The sequence below is a fragment of the Ambystoma mexicanum genome, chromosome 1p (assembly GCF_040938575.1).
Source record: "Ambystoma mexicanum isolate Mex_15411 chromosome 1p, UKY_AmexF1_1, whole genome shotgun sequence".
NCBI classification, from domain to species: domain Eukaryota; kingdom Metazoa; phylum Chordata; class Amphibia; order Caudata; family Ambystomatidae; genus Ambystoma; species Ambystoma mexicanum.
In genome coordinates this window covers 648,336,215-648,345,990 of record NC_090921.1, presented here as the reverse complement: position 1 = coordinate 648,345,990, position 9,776 = coordinate 648,336,215, and the positions used below count along the sequence as shown (strand labels likewise).

Here is a 9,776-nt window from a genome sequence, read left to right as displayed (position 1 = left end):
CTATAATATGTATGGATGATTTCTCATCTGAACATTGTCTATATCTTTTTCTAAATCGTTTCTTTTCTTGTCATCTTTGATTTCACTGTGTTTTTACTGACTCACAACTGCTGTACCTCGCCCTCTGCATGTTTTCCTGGTATGTTTTTTCATTTTATTTTATTTTTTGCATTTCCGTTTTCTTTTTGGAATATCGATGTGTACTTTATTTTAACGATTATTTTTCTACTGCTATGTATTCAATGATTATTTCTTTGTTATCTTTTTGAACATCTATATTATTCTTATTTACGATGTGTGTTAACCAGCCTTGAAAACGACCGAAGTGTCGAAACACGTGTCGGCTGTTCTTCAAAGAAAGTTTTATTATTAAAAACATTGTATTCAGCAAGATTGTTGATTTACTTTAGTTTAACAGTGTCAAGCGCATTCCTACCCCCGTTTTCATTATACTATTGTTAACTTTTGCCAGCCTTTGTGGATGGGTTGGTGGGTACGGAATTGCTGCTAGACACGCCTTTTCTGAATATAGTAGTGATAAATAGCGCACAAGTATTCTGTTTGTGACTCCACACATTTTCTTGTCACTGAGGAAAGAAAAGGCCATCACTGAGCAAAAGAGTGGAAGCAACTACAAGCATTCAAAAGGGAACCGTGAGAAAGAGAGACAAGAGAGCAAAAGTTGCAAGAAAGAGACACATGTGTAAAAGAAAAAAAGAGGGGGATTATTGCCTACGTGAGAGGAACGTCCTCGGGGTGCACAAAAGATGTTAACCATGAAGGAGAAGATTTAGAAAGGGGAGATTAAGGTGTTTTAAAAACTCCTTCTTTGGAAGGTGAGGTGCAAGAAGGGATCAAAAGAAATGGGGAAGGAGCTGATAAGAGGCCAAATGTACCTAGTATGATGGAAAACTGAACATCAGCATTTTACTTCACACAAGTGAAGTGTACATTGAAAGATGTGTGGCGTTATTTAAGTACATGGATGCAATGTGGAACATCCAAGCACACGTTGGGGGTTTAGCATGGTTGTGTTACAATGAAGAGTGACTTGTGCTGAACTTGTGACTAGTAGGATGAGGAAGAGAGTGGGGGCTTGGTTGTGATGGAACTACGCAGGAATGATGTAATCAGATCCAGCTTGCTAATGATACATAAACACTGCCCCCATTGACGTCACGATAAGTATGGCAGACATAAAATATTTGGGGAACAATTTGGAGATATAAAGCATCAGACAGGGAGCTAGGGAGAAGGGCATTGGAAGTTTGGGCTAGGGTGTAGGGTCGAACAGGAAGTACTAGGACAGCAATGATGGTTCCATTATTGAACTCCATTACAGGTTCTTTGCATGGGGGCCGTACGTCATGGGATGAGCTTCTGCTGTTTGGCTTGTGTGCTCCGGAGTTACTTTTTGGGCATTGAGTTTGTACAAGGTGATGGGCACTAGAAAGGAATCGGACTGTGGTGGAGTGATGCAGATGAGGTTGCGATGTCTGAGGATTGTCCAGGGTTAACCAAAGATAAACTAGAAGGAAAAAGGTACATAGGTGACAATGAGAAGATTAGGCAATGGTGGCATATGTTCAGTAAGAGTTTTTGCTTCATGGCGCAGGTTACAGATATCCAGTCCCAGGGTATATTTCAGTATCAGGATTGTCTGAGCCTCACAACAATTGACATTTTACTGGTGTTGCATATGTGTTTTTGGAGGCTTGGCTCGTCACAGAAGGTGTACAAGACATACTTTTTAATGATAGGGGCAGTACCAGTGGATGCTAGGGTGAGGCTTTGTGAGCGGGTCATTATGGGTTTAGTGAGATGGAGCGCATGAGTATGCAAGGCTTATGTACGTTTGACTGGCGATGTCCTATGTTTGTTTCTTACTCCCCCTTGGTTATTTTAAGATGAAAAATGCTATAGGTTGTAGGAGGCAGAGAAGATTTAGACACCTAGCCGTTCTCTGGTGAAAGGGGGTCTATACAGATGGAGAAAAGGCCTGGTTGGAGGAGAGGGATAGGTTGAGATATGTTGACACAATGGTTTGATGGTCTATCCATGGGGAATGAGATGTGGTCAGCGTATGCCTATGCTGGGAAAACCAAGGGAGGGTTCGCTGCTGCCGGGACTGCAGATGATTCACTAGAGGGGCAATGACCAGGGCAAGGAGCCAAGCATGGCTTTACTTAAGAGAATTTAAATAAATATTCCCTGAAGGTGGTGCTAGAAGAATAGAGGAATGCTGAGGTGGCATGGAAAGCATGTCTTCACCAGAGAATGTCAAAAGTAGCAAGGGGACAAGGCAGCTAAGTACAGACATTCAGCGAGAGCAATAAAGAGACACCCACTTTCTTCAGGAATTTGGAGATTAAGTTGTTTATAGGCAAATGGTTTGACCTGGTGGAGCTCTACCTCTTGTTCGAGGATTTAGTGAGTAGAGGAAAGACTAGGCAAGGGGTAAAGAATGACGTGAAGGGGGTAGGACAACTCTTGGGCAGGATTTTTCCTCAGTGCAGATGTGGGATGGCTGGGAAGAGTTGAATATGTTAAGGGGGAAGGTTTCAATGGTTGTGGAAATTTCAGGGGGGACTGTTAGCCCTGTCTGGCTATAGAGACACTAGCCTGGGTCAAGGATCATAGATGGGAAGCAGACATGCTCGCAGGGCTCAAAGCATCATGTAAGATAGATCCTGAGGGCTTCAATTGTGAGGGCACTGAAGAAGTTGCTGATAGGAATGTATATAGGTTTTGCTGAAAGTGAGAAGTTAGGCGAAAGGGTGGTTTAGGTTTGTTCTCTGTATTTGTTTGTTGTTAGTTCACTGTAGTTTGTAAGCTTATGGGTCTACAACATTAAAGCAACCCTTTATACACGAGTAATGTGTCTGTCTCTGTGCTGTCTTGACCAAATTGGCCCTGATGGAAGGAGGCTTCCGGGTCCCCTCACAACGGATGGTGAGTTGTAGCGGCCCAGAACACATGGCAGCCCGCCTCTGGTGAATGGGGCTCCTGGCGGTTAAAAGAAGGAATGTTTTTCAACCCTTCATCCATTAGCTTTGGAATTGATACCATTCACTGGGCCTCATCATGACATGGGCGATATCCCAGCCAACGCAATTTGCGTTACCGCAACTCAGTCCGGCACAATTTGCGCCGGATCCCGAGTTGTGGGGGATGGTAAATCCCCATTTCCCATTGGGGTCATAGGGCGTAATGGGGTTGGGGGTGCCATTACCACCAGCAGTAATTGCGCTGATGGTACTAGCACCAAAAACAGCTGGAAACGGGCAGTAAGTGGACATTTGTACCTCCAGTTTAAAGCTGGAGGTAAAACTCCAACTTACCAGCCAACTCATGATTGGGCCAACCCTTAAATGCGGGGGTAATAGCGTTACCGCCTCATTTAAGGGCTGATACCCAACTCGTGATGAGGCCCACTGACTCTCAATTTCTTGTTCTCTTCCCGGTTTTCTTCCCCCTGTTGGTTTGGGTCAGAGAATGGAGAGGTACCCGTGTGTGACCCCTCAGGAAGTTGGGGTTCATCACTGAGGGCTGTCGTATGGCATTGATCAGTTACAGATGATTTCGGTCACAGGAGTAAGCATGTAGGAGTTTACAATGTGGTCCCTGGTGTGACAGGGCAGCCAGGGGAGTGGTCTAAAGGGGAGAAGGTTAGTGGGGAGGAGTTAAATGTGGTAAGATTGTAGATTTCAATTGTTTTGGGAAGTTAAGGAGCACCTGCTAGGTCTGTCTGTTCATGGACAGGCTAGTCTGGGTCAAGAGGAGTTGGTGGGGATAAAGTCTCTCCTAGGGAGCAGAGAAGTATGCAGGACGAACTGTAGTGGCAGACAGCAAAGTCTATAGTTATCATGGGAAGAGGGTTGGGTGATATGAAGGGGAATCTAAGGGCAAAGGGTGGGTTAGGTTGAGATTCTATATAAGTTTGCTGTTCAGATGGTAGTCTGTTAAGTCGGCAAGACAGGCTAGCATTGCTTGTTTACAATCCCCTGGAGCGCGAAAGGAGGCGTTCAAATGAGCCACAAGAATATTACACCTGGTTTAACATCTCTTTTGTGCTGCTTAGGATTTCATGGTGGCAGAAAACTATTAGATTCTTATGGAATCTGTCAGCTTTATACACCTGCTAAAAGCTGGCGGATTATATAGGAATTTATTGAAAATGCCTCCCATGTATTGCTGGGAGGCGTTTACACTTCTTTGTGCTACAAATTACAAAACTGTATGCAAATCGTATTTTGCCAGGTTTAGCACGCATTTTACCACATTTTAGTGCAAATCAGGAAAATTCCACTGAGGGCACTGCAGTACACATAGGTGCACATGTTGGCGGCCCCCCTGCGTGTAATTCAGACTGTTTGCAAAATGCCATTTACTGTGTTAAAACCTGGACTGACCTCCTCCAAAACCTGCTTGAATGTATGGATTAAGCTGCCTGTTCTTACAATCAGCCTCAAAGGAACCCATTTGCCATATTGCATCCAGGATCAAAAAGTGCCTTTGCTGCTTTCCAGTCTGACAAAGAGAGCTGGAGGTTAGAAGACGGACAGAAGAGGAGAGAAGAAAGAAAGGGATGTGAAAAGAAACTGGAAGATTGGACACAATAAAGCAAACTGCAGAGAAAGATGCGCGTGAAGGAAGAGAGACAGGGAGGGACTGAGGAATGATAGAAAGAGGGAAAACAGTCAAGGGGAAGAGGCGAGTCGGGAAGGCACTGTGTGGGACTGGGAGGAGGATGACAGGAGAGATACACAATCAGGACTCAAGTCGAGGGTACACGCAGGTGGGCGGAGTCCACCCAGTTTTTTCAAAGGGAGGACTCCCCCACCCCAGCTAAAATGGGAAACATTGAATGTCCTCTTTGAATTTATTAATTACAGCGGAGGTCGGGATCGAACAGCAGTTGTAAGGTTTGCAGGCCAGACACTTCACCACTGCACTATACAAACGGATTAACAATAGCAAACAACTAAAGGTGAAATGTCCCATATTGGTACTGCAAGTTCCAGGGAAAACATGTGTATTGGTTCTTGGAGTTTAAAACATGCACATCTTTTAACGTTTTCAAAATCACCATTAGAAGCAAATATCCCCTCTTGATTTTGTGTGTGTGTTGATTTTCTGAAAGGCAAATGCAATTCGTCCTGTGCAATTTGGGTGGTTATGCAAAGCCAATGTAATGAAATGTGTATGTTTCACCTTGAAATGCTAATTTATGGCGACGTCACATCCCATTGACTATGTTGATGTGTCCCCCTTCTTTAATTTTTAGGACTTGACCCCTTGCACAATAATCCCTTGCTTTCTACAAGAACAGCAGGAACACACGTACCTTTCAAGGAAGAAGCACTTGCTTGCTCGGGCCGGGTAGGAGCACTCACTGTGGCGTGATTGCCAGAAGCGCGGCGCCTCCCTGTAAGATGGTCGTTGAGATGACACCAGTGATGCTCAGGGGAAATCTGGCCTCGCTGGCACTTTGGCTGCCATTGCCTATCAGCAGAGGAGTCCTTATCAGACAAAGGGCTCGGCTTCCCCCTCCCTTCTCTTCTGAGCGGCAGCTCCAATCTCGCCCGAATGCAAGCTTCACCACCCTGTGGGAGGTCGGCTCTGACATTAGATGGCCCCACCAGAGCCAGCTGAAGATGAGCTGGAGCCCATTTCAAAAGCATGTATGTCCCCTTCCCCATCCCTCCCACGTACCCAGAGCCATGGACAAGTGCCTGCATAGAGGCTGTGCAATTCAAATACAAAACAGTACAAGAGGTGCTTTGCATAGGCTGAGTAGTGGGGGCCCCCCGTCGCTCTTATTCCTATTACCCTATTCCCCCGAAAGAATAGTACAGACAGGTTTTTGTTTGTGGAAAAATTATAGGCCGTAGGCTTGTTTATTTTCTACAGAAAATAACACCAAATAATAATCATAACAAACACAGAATAACACCAACTCGCTTTTTGGGCACTTCGTGTCCAGGGGTTGTAGATGCCCAGCCTTCTCCTCGGCTCGTCTTAGTTACCCTGGGGCATCCGTTCCTGGACACGTGCCGCCACACCTGAGTGGGTGCCGCCTCGGCCGCGCTCAGGTCCCCCCAAAAACGCGCTCCTAACTGCATCCTCGCGCTGCTAAGGCTCTGAGAATATTATCTGAAAATTGTCGCATCCCTTAGCTGGATAGGTGTATGCCGTCTTGGTGGCGCCTCTCCGGAATGTTCTGTGATAAGCCATGCTTTATAAACTGGGGCCCTGTACTCCTACTATAACTTTCCACTGCCTTGTTTAGCTTTTTTCTTGTAGTTTCAATGGCCTGCATCCTGCGCGCCCCGTACCAGACTCTGCGTGTAAATATCTCAGAAATTTTGGTTTCCCACCAGCAATGAGCTATAGCCCTTGATGACTCGCACCTGTTGCGCATCAATCCGCCCCTATCTGTTTTGGCCAGGTCACTACCCCCAAGGTGGATTACCTCGACCCCCCCAACTTTCTTTGCGCCTTACGCTCCCAGGCCTCTTGCCCATGCTGAAGTGGCTTGCCCCTGTTCAGAACGGGTGGGTCCCAAATTCCGCTGCATCCCACCCTGCTCTTGCAATCTTGCCCAACCCCTCATTGCATTCCTTATCCGAGTGCTATTTGTTGGGTCCGTCACCCCGGCCACCTTTGTGGTATAAGCGGCCGCAGACCAATGTGCTGCTGCCCATCTTTTCCTTTTACCCTGGGCCAATGCTTTTTTAACAACAATCGCCCCTGTTGGCCATTGACATTTTACCTACGTCTTGTCCTGTTTCCGCTATCACCTATTTACCTGCTTTTTGTACTGCTTACCCGTTTTGTACGTTCCTGTCCTGATTCTCTTTGACTCGCCCTGGTTCCTTTGGTTTTACCTATTTCTCGGACCTCTTTGTTGCTATTTCCGCTTCTCCTCCCGTGGCACCCATGCCTTTTCGGGTGTGGGTGTTAATTTCTTGCCATACACCTGGCCATATTTACCTTTTCCAGCCAAACCTATGGCTAACCCTTTCCTTATTTCCTGTGCTCATTCGTGGAACCCATGCCTTTCCCGGTATGGGCGTTATTTTCCTGCCAACCCGTGGCCATATTATCCTTTTCCAGTCGGCCTTGTGGCTAACCTTTTCATTATTTCCGATGTTTCTCCGGGGAACCCATTCCTTTCCCAGTATGGGCGTTATTTTCCTGCCATACATGTGGCCATCTTTTTCCTTTTCCAGTCAGCCTTATGGCTAACCTCTTAATTATTTCCGGAGCTTTATTCGTGGAACCCATGCCTTTTCCCGGTGTGGGTGTTATTTTCCTGCCATCTACGCGGCCACATTCTCCTTTTCCCAATGCTTTATTCGTGTAAGCTTAATGGACACTTTGGCATTTCCCCTTTCCTGCCCTTCCTTTTGTGGTCCATGCTCCCAGCTATGCTTTTCACGCTATCTCCCCTGCCACCCCTTTTGCACCGTTGGTGGTCTGTTACTTTGCTACTCTGCCGTCCTCTTTGTGTCCCCTATTGACTGCCCCACAGGTTCTGTTCCCCTGACCTCAAATGATTCCTTGTCGTTATTATCGTATCCTGATGTTTGTACCTGTCTTTGCTTCTATCATTATTTTCCCATTATGCCCAAATGCTTTGTAGACCTTTAAGACTTTCTGTTGGTATGTTACAAGTGACACCCCGTCATCTGTGTATTTCTGCAATATAACAATGTACCATCTTTGGAAAGCCGCCCTCCCCTTATAAAAGAGGGGGTCCTTGCTACTGGTGCCCTTTTAATAATCCCTTCTCATCCTCCTTCATGTCCTCTACTGCTACGTTTTGACCTCTCTTTTGCCAACTCATTAATGAAAAATTATCAATGCATTTTTTTTTTTTTTTTTAATTATTTTTTTTTTCCATGTCTTCTCCTTCACTTTCTCATCCATATACCATGATTGCGCCTTCATGGACCGGCCTTGGGCGTCCTTAACGACTGAGGGCCTGCCATATTTCGCCATTACTGCTTCTGCCCCTTGTATTGCTACAGTGGTGACCCCTCCCGGTGTCACCGGTAAGCTGGTGGTCGTTCCCTGGTGAATAGACCCTGGCGTACTTCCTTGTGCCACCCTCTGTCGTATGGGAACCCCGTTGCCCACTGGTCCAGGCCCCCCTTTTCTGTTCGCTATTGCTCACTAATCCCTTCCTATTCACTCATGCCTTTAAATGGCCCCCCTCTTTACCTTCGCTACTTTTCGTCTCTGAAGACGTTACCCCTTGCTTTTCCCTGTGCCTCTTGCTTCTTAACCTTCCCTCCACGGGTTCTGGGCGACTTACCCTGAGCCGTGCTGCATGCTTTTAACCTTTTTACCAATTTTCCCCCAACTCTGTTATCTCTTTTCCCCGTACCTTTCCTTTGCCTCCTCAACGGCGCCTCCGGCTGCTCCTGTGCCCCTCTTGGGTCTTCTCTCGGCCTCCTTTGGCCTTGTGGTATTCCTCCTTGCTGCTGCTGGACTCCTTTAGCAGCAAAGACGACCTTGCCCTTGCCTTTTCATCCTTATTCATTACATCCAGCACCCATTGTGCTCCATGCTCCAAGGTTCTGGGCGACTTACCCTGAGCCGTGCTGCATGCCTTTCACCTTTTTAGCATTTTTCCCCCAACTCTGTTATCCCTTTTCACCGTATCTTTCCTTTGCCTCCTCTACGGCGCCTCCGGCTGCTCCTGTGCCCCTCTTGGGTCTTCTCTCGACCTTCTTTGGCCTTGTGGTATTCCTCTTCGCTGCAGCTGGCCTCCTCCAGCAGCAAAGGCGACCTTGCCCATTGCCTTTTCATCCTTATTCATTACATCAAGCACCCATTGTGCTCCATGCTCCCAGGTTCTGGGCGACTTACCCTGAGCCGTGCTGCATGCCTTTAACCTTTTCACCATTTTTTCCCCAACTCTGTTATCCCTTTTAACAATACCTTTCCTTTGCCTCCTCAACGGCGCCTCCGGCTGCTCCTGTGCCCCTCTTGGGTCTAGCAGGTTCTTCTCTGGCTTCTGCGACTCTTCCGCCACTTCTCTTGCCCTCTTCTGTCCTTGGGGTACCGCGGCTTCCTCGTTGCTGTCCGTGGAATCCTCTAGCAGCAGGGGCGACATTGCCCTAGCCCTTTCTTCCTTTTGCATCACATCCAGCACCCATTTGGCCCCATGGTCTTTTTCTGCCTTTTTGGCCCTTGCGCTGAATTCTTGCGCTCTTCTTGTTCTTTCTTCCGTCATTCCCGACTTTTGCCTCTTCTGGCTTTCCTGTAGACTTGCCTTCGCTCGCCTTGTTCCTCCTGTCTTGTTTCACCGGGCCCCTGTCTGGCTTCCCGTGTTGCCTGTTCCGACCGTTGTTCTAATTCGGCACGTAATACCCCTTTAATGCTTACTGCTGACTGCATTTACTGATTGTGCCACGGGTGCTTTTAAAATATGGAACGCTTCACGAATTTGCGTGTCATCCTTGCGCAGGGGCCATGCTAATCTTCTTGGCGTGCCTTTCCTTTCTTCAGGTGCTTAATTGTCTCCTGGGCGAACGCTGCCCTAACCAGCTTGATCTCCTAAATGCGGGCTTCCCCGGCAACCCCATACTGATTGTCGGATCCACCGTGCCTGATGTGGCCCGTGATATCACCCTCGACACAGAAAGGAGAGAAGTCCCCATGCACACACAGGGAAAACAGGGGCAGCCTCATCAACTCGGTCCCTAATATTTACCTCCATTCGTTAACTTTCCTTATTTTACTACATACGCATGGCTACCGAT

The 9,776-nt window shown here is 47.1% G+C and overlaps 1 pseudogene; it reads right to left on the bottom strand.

Moving 5' to 3' along the window:
* Positions 1-9,436: 9,436 nt before the first annotated feature.
* On the bottom strand, positions 9,437-9,502 carry LOC138461613 (U6 spliceosomal RNA; annotated as a pseudogene).
* Between the last annotated feature and the right edge of the window lie 274 nt (positions 9,503-9,776).